This window comes from Oncorhynchus keta, unplaced genomic scaffold (genome assembly GCF_023373465.1).
Source record: "Oncorhynchus keta strain PuntledgeMale-10-30-2019 unplaced genomic scaffold, Oket_V2 Un_contig_7467_pilon_pilon, whole genome shotgun sequence".
NCBI lineage: Eukaryota > Metazoa > Chordata > Actinopteri > Salmoniformes > Salmonidae > Oncorhynchus > Oncorhynchus keta.
This window is the reverse complement of record NW_026289479.1, coordinates 44,427-66,213: the sequence shown is the minus strand read 5'-3', so window position 1 is coordinate 66,213 and position 21,787 is coordinate 44,427. Positions and strand designations below refer to the sequence as shown.

Below are 21,787 nucleotides of genomic sequence, written 5' to 3'. Positions count from 1 at the left end.
AACAACACTACATTTCTTATTGGGAAACACAAACACAAAGAACAATGCAGTGCTATCTGGCCCTAAATGGACAGTACACCGTGACTAACTATATGACCATGGTTACTGATCAAAACCTTAGAAATACCTTGACACAGTACAGGCTCAGTGAGCACAGTCTTGCCATTGAGAAGGGTAGACACAGGAAAACCTGTCTCCCTGTAGAGGAAAGGCTGTGCAACCACTGCACCACAGCAGAACCTGGCTCCCTGTAGAGGAAAGGCTGTGTAACCACTGCACAACAGCAGAACCTGAGACGGAGCTGCAAATGTCGTCCCTCACCGCATTATCTTCCAAGGGAATTCTCTTCGATTATAATCACATATATCACCGTATATATCCCCCCCAAGCAGACACATCGATGGCTCTGAACAAACTTTATTTGACTCTTTGCAAACTGGAATCCATTTATCCGGAGGCTGCATTCATTGTAGCTGGGGATTTTAACAAGGCTAATCTGAAAACAAGACTCCTAAATGTTATCAGCATATCGATTGTACAACCAGGGCTGGTAAAACCTTGGATCATTGTTATTCTAACTTCCGCGACGCATATAAGGCCCTGCCCTGCCCTCCTTTCGGAAAAGCTGACCACGACTCCATTTTGTTGATCCCTGCCTACAGACAGAAACTAAAACAAGAGGCTCCCACGCTGAGGTCTGTTCAACGCTGGTCCGACCAATCTGATTCCACACTCCAAGACTGCTTCCATCACGTGGACTGGGATATGTTTCGTATTGCGTCAGACAACAACATTGACGAATACGTTGATTCAGTGTGCGAGTTCATTAGAACGTGCGTTGAAGATGTCGTTCCCATAGCAACGATAAAAACATTCCCAAACCAGAAACCGTGGATTGATGGCAGCATTCGCGTGAAACTGAAAGCGCGAACCACTGCTTTTAATCAGGGCAAGGTGACCGGAAACATGACCGAATACAAACAGTGTAACTATTCCCTCCGCAAGGCAATCAAACAAGCTAAGCATCAGTATAGAGACAAAGTAGAATCTCAATTCAACGGCTCAGACACAAGAGGTATGTGGCAGGGTCTACAGTCAATCACGGATTACAAAAAGAAAACCAGCCCAGTCACGGACCAGGATGTCTTGCTCCAAGGCAGACTAAATAACTTTTTTGCCCGCTTTGAGGACAATACAGTGCCACTGACACGGCCCGCAACTAAAACATGCGGTCTCTCCTTCACTGCAGCCGACGTGAGGAAAACATTTAAACGTGTCAACCCTCGCAAGGCTGCAGGCCCAGACGGCATCCCCAGCCGCGCCCTCAGAGCATGCGCAGACCAGCTGGCTGGTGTGTTTACGGACATATTCAATCAATCCCTATCCCAGTCTGTTGTTCCCACATGCTTCAAGAGGGCCACCATTGTTCCTGTTCCCAAGAAAGCTAAGGTAACTGAGCTAAACGACTACCGCCCCGTAGCACTCACTTCCGTCATCATGAAGTGCTTTGAGAGACTAGTCAAGGACCATATCACCTCCACCCTACCTGACACCCTAGACCCACTCCAATTTGCTTACCGGCCAAATAGGTCCACAGACGATGCAATCTCAACCACACTGCACACTGCCCTAACCCATCTGGACAAGAGGAATACCTATGTGAGAATGCTGTTCATCGACTACAGCTCGGCATTTAACACCATAGTGCCCTCCAAGCTCGTCATCAAGTTCGAGACCCTGGGTCTCGACCCCCCCTGTGCAACTGGGTACTGGACTTCCTGACGGGCCGCCCCCAGGTGGTGAGGGTAGGCAACAACATTTCCACCCCGCTGATCCTCAACACGGGGGCCCCACAAGGGTGCGTTCTGAGCCCTCTCCTGTACTCCCTGTTCACCCACGACTGCGTGGCCACGCACGCCTCCAACTCAATCATCAAGTTTGCGGACGACACAACAGTGGTAGGCTTGATTACCAACAACGACGAGACGGCCTACAGGGAGGAGGTGAGGGCCCTCGGAGTGTGGTGTCAGGAAAATAACCTCACACTCAACATCAACAAAACTAAGGAGATGATTGTGGACTTCAGGAAACAGCAGAGGGAACACCCCCCTATCCACATCGATGGAACAGTAGTGGAGAGGGTAGTAAGTTTTAAGTTCCTCGGCGTACACATCACAGACAAACTGAATTGGTCCACCCACACAGACAGCATCGTGAAGAAGGCGCAGCAGCGCCCCTTCAACCTCAGGAGGCTGAAGAAATTTGGCTTGTCACCAAAAGCACTCACAAACTTCTACAGATGCACAATCGAGAGCATCCTGGCGGGCTGTATCACCGCCTGGTATGGCAACTGCTCCACCCACAACCGTAAGGCTCTCCAGAGGGTAGTGAGGTCTGCACAATGCATCACCGGGGGCAAACTACCTGCCCTCCAGGACACCTACACCACCCGATGTCACAGGAAGGCCATAAAGATCATCAAGGACAACAACCACCCGAGCCACTGCCTGTTCACCCCGCTATCATCCAGAAGGCGAGGTCAGTACAGGTGCATCAAAGCTGGGACCGAGAGACTGAAAAACAGCTTCAATCTCAAGGCCATTTGACTGTTAAACAGCCACCACTAACATTGAGTGGCTGCTGCCAACGCACTGACTCAACTCCAGCCACTTTAATAATGGGAATTGATGGGAAATGATGTAAAATATATCACTAGCCACTTTAAACAATGCTACCTAATATAATGTTTACTTACCCTACATTATTCATCTCATATGTATATGTATATACTGTACTCTATATCATCTACTGCATCTTTATGTAATACATGTATCACTAGCCACTTTAACTATGCCACTTTGTTTACATACTCATCTCATATGTATATACTGCACTCAATACCATCTACTGTATCTTGCCTATGCCGCTCTGTACCATCACTCATTCATATATCTTTATGTACATATTCTTTATCCCCTTACACTTGTGTCTATAAGGTAGTAGTTTTGGAATTGTTAGCTGGATTACTTGTTGGTTATTACTGCATTGTCGGAACTAGAAGCACAAGCATTTCGCTACACTCGCATTAACATCTGCTAACCATGTGTATGAGACAAATACATTTTGATTTGATGTCCTCTACTGTATGCTTATTGTTATTGTACAATGTTTGACCCCTTGGTTATTGTTGTTACTGTTGTCCTGTTGACAATATTGATTCTCATTATTTTCATATTGTAAATATCCAAAGTAAGCTTTGGTAATATGTACATTGGTACGTCATGCCAATAAATCAAATTGAATTGAATTGATTGAGAGAGAAAGAGAGACAGGCTGACAGAGAGACAGGCTGACAGAGAGACAGACAGACAGACAGACAGACAGACAGACAGACAGACAGACAGACAGACAGACAGACAGACAGACAGACAAGGTAAACAACACAGTCACAGCTGATTCTGACACCTGAGGCAGCTGACTCATGCCTGTGTGTGCGTGTGTGTGTGTGTGTGTGTGTGTGTGTGTGTGTGTGTGTGTGTGTGTGTGTGTGTGTGTGTGTGTGTGTGTGTGTGTGTGTGTGTGTGTGTGTGTGTGTGTGTGTTTTTTCTCATAAGTGGTGTCTGGACGTGACCTCTGTGTGCCAGTCGTTGAGAACCCGACCCTAGGCAACACGGTGACTGGGGTCTGGTTTCAACGATGGACTCTTTTAGCACAGAGGAACAGCGTCACTGGCTACGTTGATAAAGGGCAAAAAAAGAACAAAAAGCCTGGGGTTTCAGAATCACGAGGCAGAACATCCCGATTCAAAGCCAACGTCTGCAGGTCATACCTTGGCAGTGGTTTTAGTGGAGGTAGTTGATGCAAACCAACCACTTGAGAAATGCACTTAAAAATAACCTCTGAGATCTCCATGTTGTCAGCTACCGTTTAGTACTTTATTCAAGCGGATGAAGTAGTGTCGTAGACAGTAACGTAGTTCCTCTCTGCTACGTAGACAGTGACGTAGTTTCTCTATGCTACGTAGAGAGTGACATAGTTCCTCTCTGCTACGTAGACAGTGACGTAGTTTCTCTATGCTACGTAGACAGTGACATAGTTCCTCTATGCTACGTAGACAGTGACGTAGGTCCTCTATGCTACGTAGACAGTGACATAGTTCCTCTATGCTACGTAGACAGTGACGTAGTTCCTCTATGCTACGTAGACAGTGATGTAGGTCCTCTATGCTACGTAGACAGTGACGTAGTACCTCTATGCTACGTAGACAGTGACGTAGTTCCTCTATGCTACGTAGACAGTGACGTAGTTCCTCTATGCTACGTAGACAGTGACATAGTTCCTCTCCAATACGTAGACAGTGACATAGTTCCTCTATGCTACGTAGACAGTGATGCAGTTCCTCTATGCTACGTAGACAGTGACATAGTTCCTCTATGCTACGTAGACAGTGATGCAGTTCCTCTATGCTGCGTAGAGAGTGACGTAGTTCCTCTATGCTACGTAGACAGTGACGTAGTTCCTCTATGCTACGTAGACAGTGATGTAGTTTCTCTATGCTACGTAGACAGTGATGCAGTTCCTCTATGCTACGTAGACAGTGATGTAGGTCCTCTATGCTATGTAGACAGTGACAGTACCTCTATGCTACGTAGACAGTGACGTAGTTCCTCTATGCTACGTAGACAGTGACGTAGTTCCTCTATGCTACGTAGACAGTGATGTAGGTCCTCTATGCTACGTAGACAGTGATGCAGTTCCTCTATGCTACGTAGACAGTGATGTAGGTCCTCTATGCTACGTAGACAGTGATGTAGTTCCTCTATGCTACGTAGACAGTGACATTACCTCTATGCTACGTAGACAGTGACAGTAATCCTCTATGCTACGTAGACAGTGATGTAGGTCCTCTATGCTACGTAGACAGTGATGTAGTTTCTCTATGCTACGTAGACAGTGACGTAGGTCCTCTATGCTACGTAGACAGTGATGTAGTTCCTCTATGCTACGTAGACAGTGATGTAGGTCCTCTATGCTACGTAGACAGTGACAGTACCTCTATGCTACGTAGACAGTGATGTAGGTCGTCTATGCTACGTAGACAGTGACATAGTTACTCTATGCTATGTAGACAGTGACATAGGTCCTCTATGCTACGTAGACAGTGACAGTTCCTCTATGCTACGTAGACAGTGACGTAGTTCCTCTATGCTACGTAGACAGTGACATAGTTCCTCTATGCTACGTAGACAGTGACATAGTTCCTCTATGCTACGTAGACAGTGACATAGTTCCTCTATGCTACGTAGACAGTGACAGTACCTCTATGCTACGTAGACAGTGACGTAGTTCCTCTATGCTACGTAGACAGTGACGTAGGTGCTCATGCTACGTAGACAGTGACATAGTTCCTCTATGCTACGTAGACAGTGACATAGTTCCTCTATGCGACGTAGACAGTGACAGTACATCTATGCTACGTAGACAGTGACATAGTTTCTCTATGCTACGTAGACAGTGACATAGTTCCTCTATGCTACGTAGACAGTGACATAGTTACTCTCCGCTACGTAGACAGTGACATAGTTCCTCTATGCTACGTAGACAGTGACGTAGATGCTCTATGATACGTAGACAGTGACGTAGTTCCTCTCTGCTACGTAGACAGTGAAGTAGTTCCTCTCTGCTATGTAGACAGTGACAGTACCTCTATGCTACGTAGACAGTGACATAGTTCCTCTATGCTACGTAGACAGTGACATAGTTCCTCTATGCTACGTAGACAGTGACGTAGTTTCTCTATTCTACGTAGACAGTGACGTAATCCTCTATGCTACGTAGACAGTGACATAGGTCCTCTCTGCTATGTAGACAGTGATGTAGTTCCTCTCTGCTACGTAGACAGTGACGTAGTTTCTCTATGCTACGTAGACAGTGACATAGGTCCTCTCTGCTATGTAGACAGTGATGTAGTTTCTCTATGCTACGTAGACAGTGACATAGTTCCTCTATGCTACGTAGACAGTGACGTAGTTCCTCTCACTACGTAGACAGTGACGTAGTGCCTCTATGCTATGTAAACAGTGACGTAGGTGCTCTATGCTACGTAGACAGTGACATAGTTACTCTCCGCTACGTAGAGAGTGACATAGTTTCTCTATGCTACGTAGACAGTGACGCAGTTCCTCTATGCTACGTAGACAGTGACATAGTTCCTCTATGCTACTTAGACAGTGACATAGTTCCTCTATGCTACGTAGACAGTGACATAGTTACTCTCTGCTACGTAGACAGTGACAGTACCTCTATGCTACGTAGACAGTGACGTAGGTCCTCTATGCTACGTAGACAGTGACACAGTTCCTCTATGCTACGTAGACAGTGACAGTACCTCTATGCTACGTAGACAGTGACGTAGTTCCTCTATGCTACGTAGACAGTGACATAGTTCCTCTATGCTACGTAGACAGTGACATAGTTCCTCTATGCTACGTAGACAGTGACGTAGTTCCTCTATGCTACGTAGACAGTGACGTAGTTCCTCTATGCTACGTAGACAGTGACATAGTTCCTCTATGCTACGTAGACAGTGACATAGTTCCTCTATGCTACGTAGACAGTGACGTAGTTCCTCTATGCTACGTAGACAGTGACGTAGTTCCTCTATGCTACGTAGACAGTGACGTAGTTCCTCTATGCTACGTAGACAGTGACGTAGTTCCTCTATGCTACGTAGACAGTGACATAGTTCCTCTATGCTACGTAGACAGTGACGTAGTTTCTCTATGCTACGTAGACAGTGACGTAGTTCCTCTATGCTACGTAGACAGTGACAGTACCTCTATGCTACGTAGACAGTGATGTAGGTCCTCTATGCTACGTAGACAGTGATGTAGTTCCTCTATGCTACGTAGACAGTGACATAGTTCCTCTATGCTACGTAGACAGTGATGTAGTTCCTCTATGCTACGTAGACAGTGATGTAGGTCCTCTATGCTACGTAGACAGTGACGTAATCCTCTATGCTACGTAGACAGTGATGTAGGTCGTCTATGCTACGTAGACAGTGACATAGTTACTCTATGCTATGTAGACAGTGACATAGGTCCTCTATGCTACGTAGACAGTGACAGTACCTCTATGCTACGTAGACAGTGACGTAGTTCCTCTATGCTACGTAGACAGTGACATAGTTACTCTCTGCTACGTAGACAGTGACAGTACCTCTATGCTACGTAGACAGTGATGTAGGTCCTCTATGCTACGTAGACAGTGACATAGTTCCTCTATGCTACGTAGACAGTGACATAGTTCCTCTATGCTACGTAGACAGTGACAGTACCTCTATGCTACGTAGACAGTGACATAGTTACTCTCTGCTACGTAGACAGTGACGTAGTTTCTCTATGCTACGTAGAAAGTGACGTAGTTCCTCTATGCTACGTAGACAGTGACATAATTCCTCTATGCTACGTAGACAGTGATATAGTTCCTCTATGCTACGTAGACAGTGACGTAGTTCCTCTCTGCTACGTAGACAGTGAAGTAGTTCCTCTCTGCTATGTAGACAGTGACAGTACCTCTATGCTACGTAGACAGTGACATAGTTCCTCTATGCTACGTAGACAGTGACATAGTTCCTCTATGCTACGTAGACAGTGACGTAGTTTCTCTATTCTATGTAGACAGTGACATAGTTCCTCTATGCTACGTAGACAGTGACATAGTTCCTCTATGCAATGTAGACAGTGACGTGGTTCCTCTATGCTACGTAGACAGTGACGTAGTTTCTCTATGCTACGTAGACAGTGACATAGTTCCTCTATGCTACGTAGACAGTGACGTAGTTTCTCTATGCTACGTAGACAGTGACATAGTTCCTCTATGCTACGTAGACAGTGACGTAGATCCTCTCCACTACGTAGACAGTGACGTAGTGCCTCTATGCTATGTAGACAGTGACGTAGGTGCTCATGCTACGTAGACAGTGACGTAGTTACTCTCCGCTACGTAGACAGTGACATAGTTCCTCTATGCTACGTAGACAGTGACGTAGATGCTCTATGATACGTAGACAGTGACGTAGTTCCTCTATGCTACGTAGACAGTGACATAGTTCCTCTATGCTACGTAGACAGTGACATAGTTCCTCTATGCTACGTAGACAGTGACATAGTTCCTCTATGCTACGTAGACAGTGACAGTACATCTATGCTACGTAGACAGTGACATAATGCCTCTATGCTACGTAGACAGTGATATAGTTCCTCTATGCTACGTAGACAGTGACGTAGTTCCTCTCTGCTACGTAGACAGTGAAGTAGTTCCTCTCTGCTATGTAGACAGTGACAGTACCTCTATGCTACGTAGACAGTGACATAGTTCCTCTATGCTACGTAGACAGTGACATAGTTCCTCTATGCTACGTAGACAGTGACGTAGTTTCTCTATTCTATGTAGACAGTGACATAGTTCCTCTATGCTACGTAGACAGTGACATAGTTCCTCTATGCTACGTAGACAGTGACGTAGTTCCTCTATGCTACGTAGACAGTGACATAGTTCCTCTATGCTACGTAGACAGTGACATAGTTCCTCTATGCTACGTAGACAGTGACGTAGTTGCTCTATGATACGTAGACAGTGACATAGTTCCTCTATGCTACGTAGACAGTGACGTAGTTCCTCTATGCTATGTAGACAGTGACGTAGTGCCTCTATGCTATGTAGACAGTGACGTAGGTGCTCATGCTACGTAGACAGTGACGTAGTTACTCTCCGCTACGTAGACAGTGACATAGTTCCTCTATGTTACGTAGACAGTGACGTAGATGCTCTATGATACGTAGACAGTGACATAGTTCCTCTATGCTACGTAGACAGTGACATAGTTCCTCTATGCTACGTAGACAGTGACATAGTTCCTCTATGCTACGTAGACAGTGACAGTACCTCTATGCTACGTAGACAGTGACAGTTCCTCTATGCTACGTAGACAGTGACAGTTCCTCTATGCTACGTAGACAGTGACAGTACCTCTATGCTACGTAGACAGTGACGTAGTTCCTCTATGCTACGTAGACAGTGACATAGTTCCTCTATGCTACGTAGACAGTGACGTAGTTCCTCTCTGCTACGTAGACAGTGACGTAGTTTCTCTATGCTACGTAGACAGTGACATAGTTCCTCTATGCTACGTAGACAGTGACGTAGGTCCTCTATGCTACGTAGACAGTGACGTAGTCCTCTATGCTACGTAGACAGTGACGTAGTTCCTCTCTGCTATGTAGACAGTGACAGTACCTCTATGCTATGTTGACAGTGACATAGTTCCTCTATGCTACGTAGACAGTGACATAGTTCCTCTATGCTGTAGACAGTAACATAGTTTCTCTATGCTATGTAGACAGTGACATAGTTCCTCTATGCTACGTAGACAGTGACATAGTTCCTCTATGCTACGTAGACAGTGACGTAGTTCCTCTCTGCTACGTAGACAGTGACGTAGTTTCTCTATGCTACGTAGAGAGTGACATAGGTCCTCTCTGCTACGTAGACAGTGACGTAGTTTCTCTATGCTACGTAGACAGTGACATAGTTTCTCTATGCTACGTAGACAGTGATGTAGGTCCTCTATGCTACGTAGACAGTGACGTAATCCTCTATGCTACGTAGACAGTGACATAGGTCCTCTCTGCTATGTAGACAGTGATGTAGTTCCTCTCTGCTACGTAGACAGTGACGTAGTTCCTCTATGCTACGTAGACAGTGACATAGTTCCTCTCTGCTACGTAGACAGTGACGTAGTTCCTCTCTGCTACGTAGACAGTGACAGTACCTCTATGCTACGTAGACAGTGACATAGTTCCTCTATGCTACGTAGACAGTGACATAGTTCTTCTATGCTATGTAGACAGTGACATTGTTCCTCTATGCTACGTAGACAGTGACATAGGTCCTCTATGCTACGTAGACAGTGACATAGTTCCTCTATGCTATGTAGACAGTGACGTAGATGCTCTATGATACGTAGACAGTGACGTAGTTCCTGTATGCTACGTAGACAGTGACATAGTTCCTCTATGCTACGTAGACAGTGACATAGTTCCTCTATGATACGTAGATAGTGACGTAGATGCTCTATGCTACGTAGACAGTGACATAGTTCCTCTATGCTACGTAGACAGTGACATAGTTCCTCTCCACTACGTAGACAGTGACATAGTTCCTAATTGCTATGTAGACAGTGACATAGTTCCTCTCCACTACGTAGACAGTGACGTAGATGCTCTATGCTACGTAGACAGTGACATAGTTCCTCTATGCTATGTAGACAGTGACATAGTTCCTCTATGCTACGTAGACAGTGACGTAGCTCCTCTATGCTACGTAGACAGTGACATAGTTCCTCTATGCTACGTAGACAGTGACATAGTTCCTCTCCACTATGTAGACAGTGACATAGTTCCTCTCCGCTACGTAGACAGTGACACAGTTCCTCTATGCTACGTAGACAGTGACATAATTCCTCTATGCTACGTAGACAGTGATATAGTTCCTCTATGCTACGTAGACAGTGACGTAGTTCCTCTCTGCTACGTAGACAGTGAAGTAGTTCCTCTCTGCTATGTAGACAGTGACAGTACCTCTATGCTACGTAGACAGTGACATAGTTCCTCTATGCTACGTAGACAGTGACATAGTTCCTCTATGCTACGTAGACAGTGACGTAGTTTCTCTATTCTATGTAGACAGTGACATAGTTCCTCTATGCTACGTAGACAGTGACATAGTTCCTCTATGCAATGTAGACAGTGACGTGGTTCCTCTATGCTACGTAGACAGTGACGTAGTTTCTCTATGCTACGTAGACAGTGACATAGTTCCTCTATGCTACGTAGACAGTGACGTAGTTTCTCTATGCTACGTAGACAGTGACATAGTTCCTCTATGCTACGTAGACAGTGACGTAGATCCTCTCCACTACGTAGACAGTGACGTAGTGCCTCTATGCTATGTAAACAGTGACGTAGGTGCTCTATGCTACGTAGACAGTGACATAGTTACTCTCTATGCTACGTAGAGAGTGACATAGTTTCTCTATGCTACGTAGACAGTGACGCAGTTCCTCTATGCTACGTAGACAGTGACATAGTTCCTCTATGCTACGTAGACAGTGACATAGTTCCTCTATGCTACTTAGACAGTGACATAGTTCCTCTATGCTACGTAGACAGTGACATAGTTACTCTCTGCTACGTAGACAGTGACAGTACTCTATGCTACGTAGACAGTGACATAATGCCTCTATGCTACGTAGACAGTGATATAGTTCCTCTATGCTACGTAGACAGTGACGTAGTTCCTCTCTGCTACGTGACAGTGAAGTAGTTCCTCTCTGCTATGTAGACAGTGACAGTACCTCTATGCTACGTAGACAGTGACATAGTTCCTCTATGCTACGTAGACAGTGACATAGTTCCTCTATGCTACGTAGACAGTGACGTAGTTCCTCTATGCTACGTAGACAGTGACGTAGTTCCTCTATGCTACGTAGACAGTGACATAGTTCCTCTATGCTATGTAGACAGTGACATAGTTCCTCTATGCTACGTAGACAGTGACATAGTTACTCTCCGCTACGTAGACAGTGACATAGTTCCTCTATGCTACGTAGACAGTGACGTAGATGCTCTATGATACGTAGACAGTGACATAGTTCCTCTATGCTACGTAGACAGTGACGTAGTTCCTCTATGCTATGTAGACAGTGACGTAGTGCCTCTATGCTATGTAGACAGTGACGTAGGTGCTCATGCTACGTAGACAGTGACGTAGTTACTCTCCGCTACGTAGACAGTGACATAGTTCCTCTATGCTACGTAGACAGTGACGTAGATGCTCTATGATACGTAGACAGTGACGTAGTTCCTCTATGCTACGTAGACAGTGACATAGTTCCTCTATGCTACGTAGACAGTGACATAGTTCCTCTCTGCTACGTAGACAGTGACGTAGTACCTCTATGCTACGTAGACAGTGATGTAGGTCCTCTATGCTACGTAGACAGTGACGTAGTTCCTCTATGCTACGTAGACAGTGACAGTACCTCTATGCTACGTAGACAGTGACGTAGTTCCTCTATGCTACGTAGACAGTGACATAGTTCCTCTATGCTACGTAGACAGTGACATAGTTCCTCTCTGCTACGTAGACAGTGACGTAGTTTCTCTATGCTACGTAGACAGTGACATAGTTCCTCTATGCTACGTAGACAGTGACGTAGGTCCTCTATGCTACGTAGACAGTGACGTAGTTGTCTGCTACGTAGACAGTGAAGTAGTTCCTCTGCTATGTAGACAGTGACAGTACCTCTATGCTATGTTGACAGTGACATAGTTCCTCTATGCTACGTAGACAGTGACATAGTTCCTCTATGCTACGTAGACAGTGACATAGTTTCTCTATGCTATGTAGACAGTGACATAGTTCCTCTATGCTACGTAGACAGTGACATAGTTCCTCTATGCTACGTAGACAGTGACGTGGTTCCTCTATGCTACGTCCTGACAGTGACGTAGTTTCTCTATGCTACGTAGACAGTGACATCGTTCCTCTATGCTCACGTAGACAGTGACATAGTTCCTCTATGCTACGTAGACAGTGACGTGGTTTCTCTATGCTACGTAGAAAGTGACGTAGTTCCTCTATGCTACGTAGACAGTGACATAGTTCCTCTATGCTATGTAGACAGTGACGTAGTTCCTCTATGCTACGTAGACAGTGACGTAGTTCCTCTCCGCTACGTAGACAGTGAAGTAGTTCCTCTATGCTACGTAGACAGTGACATAGTTCCTCTCTGCTACGTAGACAGTGAAGTAGTTCCTCTGCTACGTAGACAGTGACAGTACCTCTATGCTAGTAGACAGTGACATAGTTCCTCTATGCTACGAGACAGTGACATAGTTCTTCTATGCTATGTAGACAGTGACATTGTTCCTCTATGCTACGAGCCAGTGACATAGGTCCTCTGCTATAGACAGTGACATAGTTCCTCTATGCTATGTAGACAGTGACATAGGTCCTCTATGCCATAGACAGTGATGTAGTTCCTCTATGCTACGTAGACAGTGACATAGTTCCTCTATGCTAGGTAGACAGTGACATAGTTCCTCTCCTACGAGCCAGGTCATGGTGTCCTGTATGCTAGGCAGTCAGTGACACCTTCCTCTAGCCAGGTCATGGTGTGACATAGTTTTCCTCTCCACTCATGGTGTAGACAGTGACATAGTTCCAGTCTGTTCTCTCCGGTGTTGTAGGTAGACAGTGACATAGTTCCTCTCCACTATGTAGACAGTGACATAGTTCCTCTCCGCTACGTAGACAGTGACATAGTTCCTATATGGTCAGGTTTCCAGTCTGTTCCACCTCCCTGAGCCAGGTCATGGTCCTTGCTATAGGGTTTTCAGTGACATAGTTCCACCTCCCCTGAGCCAGGTCATGGTGTTGTACTAGGTTTTCAGTGACATGTTCCACTCCCTGAGCCAGGTCATGGTGTTGTATAGGGTTTTCCAGTAGACAGTGACATAGTTCCACCTCCCTGAGCCAGGTCATAGTCCCTCTGCTATAGACAGTGACATAGTTCTGTGCCACCTACCCTGAGCCAGTGACATAGTACCTCTATGCTAAAGAGTCCATCTGTGAAACCTCCTGAGCCAGGTCATGGTGTTGTATAGGGTTTTCCAGTCTGTGCCACCTCCCTGAGCCAGGTCATGGTGTTGTATAGGGTTTTCCAGTCTGTGCCACCTCCCTGAGCCAGGTCATGGTGTTGTATAGGGTTTTTCCAGTCTGTGCCACCTCCCCTGAGCCAGGTCATGGTGTTGTATAGGGTTTTCCAGTCTGTGCCACCTCCCCTGAGCCAGGTCATGGTGTTGTATAGGGTTTTCCAGTCTGTGCCACCTCCCTGAGCCAGGTCATGGTGTTGTATAGGGTTTTCCAGTCTGTGCCACCTCCCCTGAGCCAGGTCATGGTGTTGTATAGGGTTTTCCAGTCTGTGCCACCTCCCCTGAGCCAGGTCACAGTGTTGTATAGGGTTTTCCAGTCTGTGCCACCTCCCTGAGCCAGGTCATGGTGTTGTATAGGGTTTTCCAGTCTGTGCCACCTCCCTGAGCCAGGTCACAGTGTTGTATAGGGTTTTCCAGTCTGTGCCACCTCCCCTGAGCCAGGTCATGGTGTTGTATAGGGTTTTCCAGTCTGTGCCACCTCCCTGAGCCAGGTCATGGTGTTGTATAGGGTTTTCCAGTCTGTGCCACCTCCCCAGAGCCAGGTCATGGTGTTGTATAGGGTTTTCCAGTCTGTGCCACCTCCCCTGAGCCAAAATAAACATGCAGGAAAACAAAACCAACATCAATCAACCAGCCAGCCAGCCAGTCAGTCAGCCAGCCAGTCAGCCAGTCAGCCAGTCAGTCAGTCAGTCAGTCAGTCAGCCAGTCAGTCATCCAGTCAGCCAGTCACCCAGTCAGCCAGTCACCCAGCCAGTCAGTCATCCAGTCAGCCAGTCACCCAGCCAGCCAGCCAGCCAGTCAGTCAGTCACCCAGTCAGCCAGTCACCCAGTCAGCCAGCCAGTCACCCAGTCAGCCAGCCAGTCAGCCAGTCACCCAGTCAGCCGGCCAGTCAGCCAGTCAGCCAGTCAGCCAGCCAGTCAGCCAGTCAGCCAGTCAGCCAGTCAGCCAGTCAGTCAGTCAGCCAGTTAGCCAGTCAGTCAGCCAGTCAGCCAGCCAGTCAGCCAGTCAGCCAGTCAGCCAGTCAGCCAGCCAGTCAGCCAGTCAGTCAGCCAGTTAGCCAGTCAGTTATTCAGTCAGTCAGCCAGTCAGCCAGCCAGTTAGCCAGCCAGTCAGCCAGCCAGTCAGTCAGTCAGTCAGCCAGTCACCCAGTCAGCCAGCCAGTCAGCCAGTCAGCCAGTCACTCAGTCAGCCAGCCAGTCAGCCAGTCAGCCAGCCAGCCAGTCAGCCAGCAAGTCAGCCAGTCAGTCAGCCAGTCAGTCAGTCAGCCAGCCAGTCAGCCAGTTAAACAGTCAGTCAGTCATTAGGAGGAGGTGGAGGAGGAAGAGGAGGAGGTGGAGGAGGAAGAAGAGGTGGTGGAGGAGGAGGTGGAGGAGGAAGAGGAGGAGGTGGAGGAGGAGGAGGAAGAGGAGGAGGAGGAGGTGGAGAAGGAAGAGGAGGAAGAAGAGGAGGAGGAGGTGGAGGAGGAAGAGGAGAAGGTGGAGGAGGAAGAGGAGGAGGTGGAGGAGGAGGTGGAGGAGGAGGAGGTGGAGGTGAAGGTGGAGGACGAAGAAGAGGAGGAGGTGGAGGAGGAAGAGGAGGAGGTGGAGGAGTTGGAGGTGGAGGAGGTGGAGAAGGAAGAGGAGGAGGAAGAGGAGGAGGAGGTGGAGGAGGATTAGGATATGGAGGTGGAGGAGGAAGAGGAAGAGGAGGAGGTGGAGGAGGTGGAGGTGGAGGAGGTGGAGGTGGAGGAGGTGGAGGAGGTGGAGGAGGAAGAGGAGGAGGTGGAGGAGGAGGAGGAGGAGGAGGTGGAGGTGGAGGAGGTGGAGGAGGAAGAGGAGGGGGTGGAGGAGGAGGAGGAGTTGGAGGTGGAGGAGGTGGAGGAGGAAGAGGAGGAGGTGGAGGAGGAGGAGGAGTTGGAGGTGGAGGAGGAGGTGGAGGTGGAGGAGAAAGAGGAGAAATGAGAGGGGCAGTATTAGGAGAGAAAGGAGAAGGTGTGATGTTCTTGTCATCTCTCCTCTCAGTCCATATGACAGTGACTCAGTGTTTTTTATCCACATGACTAGCTAGCGGACCAGCCAGATGGCTAAGATGGCCGCCGTGCAGAACAGAGAGCTCTGTCTTAACTAGAACATTAGTCCAGTCTACAGAGGCACTACTGAATGAACCAGAGGTAACTCATTTCCTGGTTTTAGAGCTGACGAGCTCTATTTGGCAAGCAACTTCAGAATCTCTGTGTATCTCTGTGTGTCTCTGTGTTTCTCTGTCTCTGTGTGTCTCGGTGTGTCTCTGTGTGTCATGTGTGTCTCTGTCTCTGTGTGTCTTTGTCTATGTGTGTCTCTGTGTGTCTCTGTGTAAAACGCCTGTGTGTCTCTGTGTAAAAAAAGAGAGAGCAAGAGAGAGAGAGATATATATATATAATGGTCTGGAGGTATACAGTACAGTACTGTCTGTATGGTAGATAATGGTCTGGTGGTATACAGTACTGTCTGTATGGTAGATAATGGTGTGGTGGTATACAGTACAGTACTGTCTGTATGGTAGATAATGGTCTGGTGGTATACAGTACTGTCTGTATGGTAGATAATGGTCTGGTGGTATACAGTACAGTACTGTCTGTATGGTAGATAATGGTCTGGTGGTATACAGTACAGTACTGTCTGTATGGTAGATAATGGTCTGGTGGTATACAGTACTGTCTGTATGGTAGATAATGGTCTGGTGGTATACAGTACAGTACTGTCTGTATGGTAGATAATGGTCTGGTGGTATACAGTACTGTCTGTATGGTAGATAATGGTCTGGTGGTATACAGTACTGTCTGTATGGTAGATAATGGTCTGGTGGTATACAGTACTGTCTGTATGGTATAATGGTCAGTACAGTACTGTCTGTATGGTATATAATGGTCTGGTGGTATACAGTACAGTACTGTCTGTATAGTAGATAATGGTCTGGTGGTATACAGTACAGTACTGTCTGTATAGTAGATAATGGTCTGGTGGTATACAGTACTGTCTGTATAGTAGATAATGGTCTGGTGGTATACAGTACAGTACTGTCTGTATAGTAGATAATGGTCTGGTGGTATACAGTACAGTACTGTCTGTATGGTAGATAATGGTCTGGTGGTATACAGTACTGTCTGTATGGTAGATAATGGTCTGGTGGTATACAGTACTGTCTGTATAGTAGATAATGGTCTGGTGGTATACAGTACAGTACTGTCTGTATAGTAGATAATGGTCTGGTGGTATACAGTACTTTCTGTATAGTAGATAATGGTCTGGTTGTATACAGTACAGTCTGTATGGTAGATAATGGTCTGGTGGTATACAGTACTGTCTGTATAGTAGATAATGGTCTGGTGGTATACAGTACAGTACTGTCTGTATAGTATATAATGGTCTGGTGGTATACAGTACTGTCTGTATAGTAGATAATGGTCTGGTGGTATACAGTACAGTACTGTCTGTATAGTAGATAATGGTCTGGTGGTATACAGTACTGTCTGTATGGTAGATAATGGTCTGGTGGTATACAGTACTGTCTGTATGGTAGATAATGGTCTGGTGGTATACAGTACAGTACTGTCTGTATGGTAGATAATGGTCTGGTGGTATACAGTACAGTACTGTCTGTATGGTAGATAATGGTCTGGTGGTATACAGTACAGTACTGTCTGTATGGTAGATAATGGTCTGGTGGTATACAGTACAGTACTGTCTGTATGGTAGATAATGGTCTGGTGGTATACAGTACAGTACTGATTAACAGCAATAATGCATTAGATTAGCTGTAATAATGCATTAAATTAGCAGTAATAGTGCATTAGATTAGCAGTAATAATGCACCATATTAGCAGTAATAATGCATCAGATTAGCAGTAATAATGCATAATAACAGTAATAATGCATCAGATTAGCAGTAATAATGCATCAGATTAGCAGTAATAATGCATCAGATTAGCAGTAATAATGCATCAGATTAGCAGTAATAATGCATCAGATTAGCAGTGATAATGCATCAGATTAGCAGTAATAATGCATCAGATTAGCAGCAATAATGTATCAGATTAGCAGTAATAATGCATCAGATTAGCAGTAATAATGCATCAGATTAGCAGCAATAATGTATCAGATTAGCAGTAATAATGCATCAGATTAGCAGTAATAATGCATCAGATTAGCAGTAATAATGCATCAGATTAGCAGTAATAATGCATCAGATTAGCAGTGATAATGCAGTGATAATGTTAATCTGATAAAGCCTGACTGTGAGCTTGGTGATATTTTCATGTTTATTTTCTGTTTGAGAGTTTGGTGACTCAGTTTGGTGACTGAGTTTGGTGACTCAGTTTGGTGACTCAGTTTGGTGACTCAGTTTGAGTCACCCAGTTTGTTGCCTTCGGTTGGCTCAACTCAACGCCCCCAAAAGCTGTTCCTCATTAATGAAACAAGGCTTGGTTGATATACTAAGAGAGGGAACAGGGTGAGATGGTGTTGAAGGTTATGAAGGCTGCATGCTGCCAGCCTGTCTGACTGCCTGACTAGCTGTCTGACTTTATAACCACTTTTGGAGGCGGGGTTATGGTAATGACGTGAAGACACTATTGATAACCACTGCTGGAGGCGGGGTTATGGTAATGACGTGAAGAAACTATTTATAACCACTGCTGGAGGCAGGGTTATGGTAATGACGTGAAGACACTATTTACAACCACTTCTGGAGGCGGGGTTATGGTAATGACGTGAAGACACTATTTATAACCACTGCTGGAGGCGGGGTTATGGTAATGAGGTGAAGACACTATTTATAACCACTGCTGGAGCGGGGTTATGGTAATGAGGTGAAGACACTATTTATAACCACTTCTGGAGGCGGGGTTATGGTAATGACGTGAAGAAACTATTTATAACCACTGCTGGAGGCAGGGTTATGGTAATGACGTGAAGACACTATTTACAACCACTTCTGGAGCAGGGTTATGGTAATGAGGTGAAGACACTATAACCACTTCTGGAGGCGGGGTTATGGTAATGAGGTGAAGACACTATTTATAACCACTGCTGGAGCGTGGTTATGGTAATGAGGTGAAGACACTATTTATAACCACTTCTGGAGGCGGGGTTATGGTAATGAGGCGAAGACACTATTTATAACCACTTCTGGAGGCGGGGTTATGGTAATGAGGTGAAGACACTATAACCACTTCTGGAGGCGGGGTTATGGTAATGAGGTGAAGACACTATTTATAACCACTTCTGGAGCAGGGTTATGGTAATGAGGTGAAGACACTATAACCACTTCTGGAGGCGGGGTTATGGTAATGACGTGAAGACACTATTTATAACCACTGCTGGAGGCGGGGTTATGGTAATGAAGTGAAGACACTATTTATAACCACTTCTGGAGGCGGGGTTATGGTAAAGAGCTGAAGACACTATTTATAACCACTTCTGGAGGCGGGGTTATGGTAATGAGGTGAAGACACTATTTATAACCACTTCTGGAAGCAGGGTTATGGTAATGAGGTGAAGACACTATTAACCACTTCTGGAGGCGGGGTTATGGTAATGAGCTGAAGACACTATAACTACTGCTGGAGCGTGTTTATGGTAATGACGTGAAGACACTATAACCACTTCTGGAGGCGGGGTTATGGTAATGAGGTGAAGACACTATAACCACTTCTGGAGGCGGGGTTATGGTAATGAGGTGAAGACACTATAACCACTTCTGGAGGCGGGGTTATGGTAATGACGTGAAGACACTATAACCACTTCTGGAGGCGGGGTTATGGTAATGACGTGAAGACACTATTTATAACCGCTTGTGTGTGATCCACCAACTGATGTACAATGGTCTCCAGGCTCTGGGCTCTGCGTCAACCTCACCGCCACCAAGACATCCTTACCTACACTTACTCTTGAACATCTTGGCTATGTTCTGTTATAATCTCCACCTGGCACAGCCAGAAGAGGACTGGCCACCCCTCATAGCCTGGTTTCCTCTCTAGGTTTATAATCTCCACCTGGCACAGCCAGAAGAGGACTGGACACCCCTCAGAGCCTGGTTCCTCTCTAGGTTTCTTCCTAGGTTCTGACCTTTCTAGGGAGTTTTTCCTAGCCACCGTGCTTCTACACCTGCATTGCTTGCTGTTTGGGTTTTAGGCTGGGTTTCTGTACAGCACTTTGAGATATCAGCTGATAAATTTATAAATAAATGTGATTTGATTAATGTTAATAGAATGCATTATTACATTATTACTGCTAATATAATGCATTATTACATTATTACTGCTAATATAGTGCATTATTACATTATTACTGCTAATATAATGCATTATTACTAATATAATGCATTATTACATTATTACTGCTAATATAATGCATTATTACATTATTACTGCTAATATAATGCATTATTACTAATATAATGCATTATTACATTATTACTGCTAATATAATGCATTATTACATTATTACTGCTAATATAATGCATTATTACATTATTACTGCTAATATAATGCATTATTACATTATTACTGCTAATATAATGCATTATTACATTATTACTGCTAATATAATGCATTATTACATTATTACTGCTAATATAATGCATTATTACATTATTACTGCTAATATAATGCGTTATTACATTATTACTGCTAATATAATGCATTATTACATTATTACTGCTAATATAATGCATTATTACATTATTACTGCTAATATAATGCGTTATTACATTATTACTGCTAATATAATGCATTATTACTAATATAATGCATTATTACATTATTACTGCTAATATAATGCATTATTACATTATTACTGCTAATATAATGCATTATTACATTATTACTGCTAATATAATGCATTGTTACATTATTACTGCTAATATAATGCATTATTACATTATTACTGCTAATATAATGCATTATTACATTATTACTGCTAATATAATGCGTTATTACATTATTACTGCTAATATAATGCATTATTACATTATTACTGCTAATATAATGCATTATTACTAATACAATGCATTATTACATTATTACTGATAATATAAGGGGGAATCACCCACCTGGTGTCCCAGGTCTAAATCAGTCCCTGATTAGAGGGGAATAACCCACCTGGTGTCCCAGGTCTAAATCAGTCCCTGATTAGAGGGGAATCACCGACCTGGTGTCCCAGGTCTAAATTAGACCCTGATTAGAGTGGAATCACCCACCAGGTGTCCCAGGTCCAAATCAGTCCCTGATTAGAGGGGAATCACCCACCTGGTGTCCCAGGTCTAAATCAGTCCCTGATTAGAGGGGAATCACCCACCTGGTGTCCCAGGTCTAAATCAGTCCCTGATTAGAGGGGAATCACCCACCTGATATCCCCGGTCTAAATCAGTCCCTGATTAGAGGGGAATCACCCACCTGGTGTCCCAGGTCTAATTCAGTCCCTGTTTAGAGGGGAATCACCCACCTGGTGTCCCAGGTATAAACCAGTCCCTGATTAGAGGGAATCACCCACCTGGTGTCCCAGGTCTAAACCAGTCCCCCAGGTGATTAGAGGGGAATCACCCACCTGGTGTCCCAGGTCTAAACCAGTCCCTGATTAGAGGGGAATCACCCACCTGGTGTCCCAGGTCTAAATCAGGCCCTGATTAGAGGGGAATCACCCACCTGGTGTCCCAGGTCTAAACCAGTCCCTGATTAGAGGGGAATCACCCACCTGGTGTCCCAGGTCTAAATCAGTCCCTGATTAGAGGGGAATCACCCACCTGGTGTCCCAGGTCTAAACCAGTCCCTGATTAGAGGGGAATCACCCACCTGGTGTCCCAGGTCTAAACCAGTCCCTGATTAGAGGGGAATCACCCACCTGGTGTCCCAGGTCCTGTTTACATGGACACATCTGAAACCAGGCTACCTGATGAGACTTTTCATAACTGTGGAAAATCCAGTCAGATCATTCAGAAAAATAAACATTTCTAACACAGTGACCATGTTGTTGTTTTTAGCTAAATCGTT

At 45.3% G+C, this 21,787-nt stretch overlaps 1 long non-coding RNA gene across 1 annotated transcript; it reads left to right on the top strand.

Annotated features, from left to right (window-relative positions):
• Positions 1-21,031: 21,031 nt before the first annotated feature.
• Positions 21,032-21,530, top strand: LOC127926386 (uncharacterized). The gene is made up of 2 exons (XR_008124029.1): positions 21,032-21,107; positions 21,455-21,530. It is a non-coding gene; the product is annotated as an uncharacterized LOC127926386 (long non-coding RNA).
• Positions 21,531-21,787: the final 257 nt, after the last annotated feature.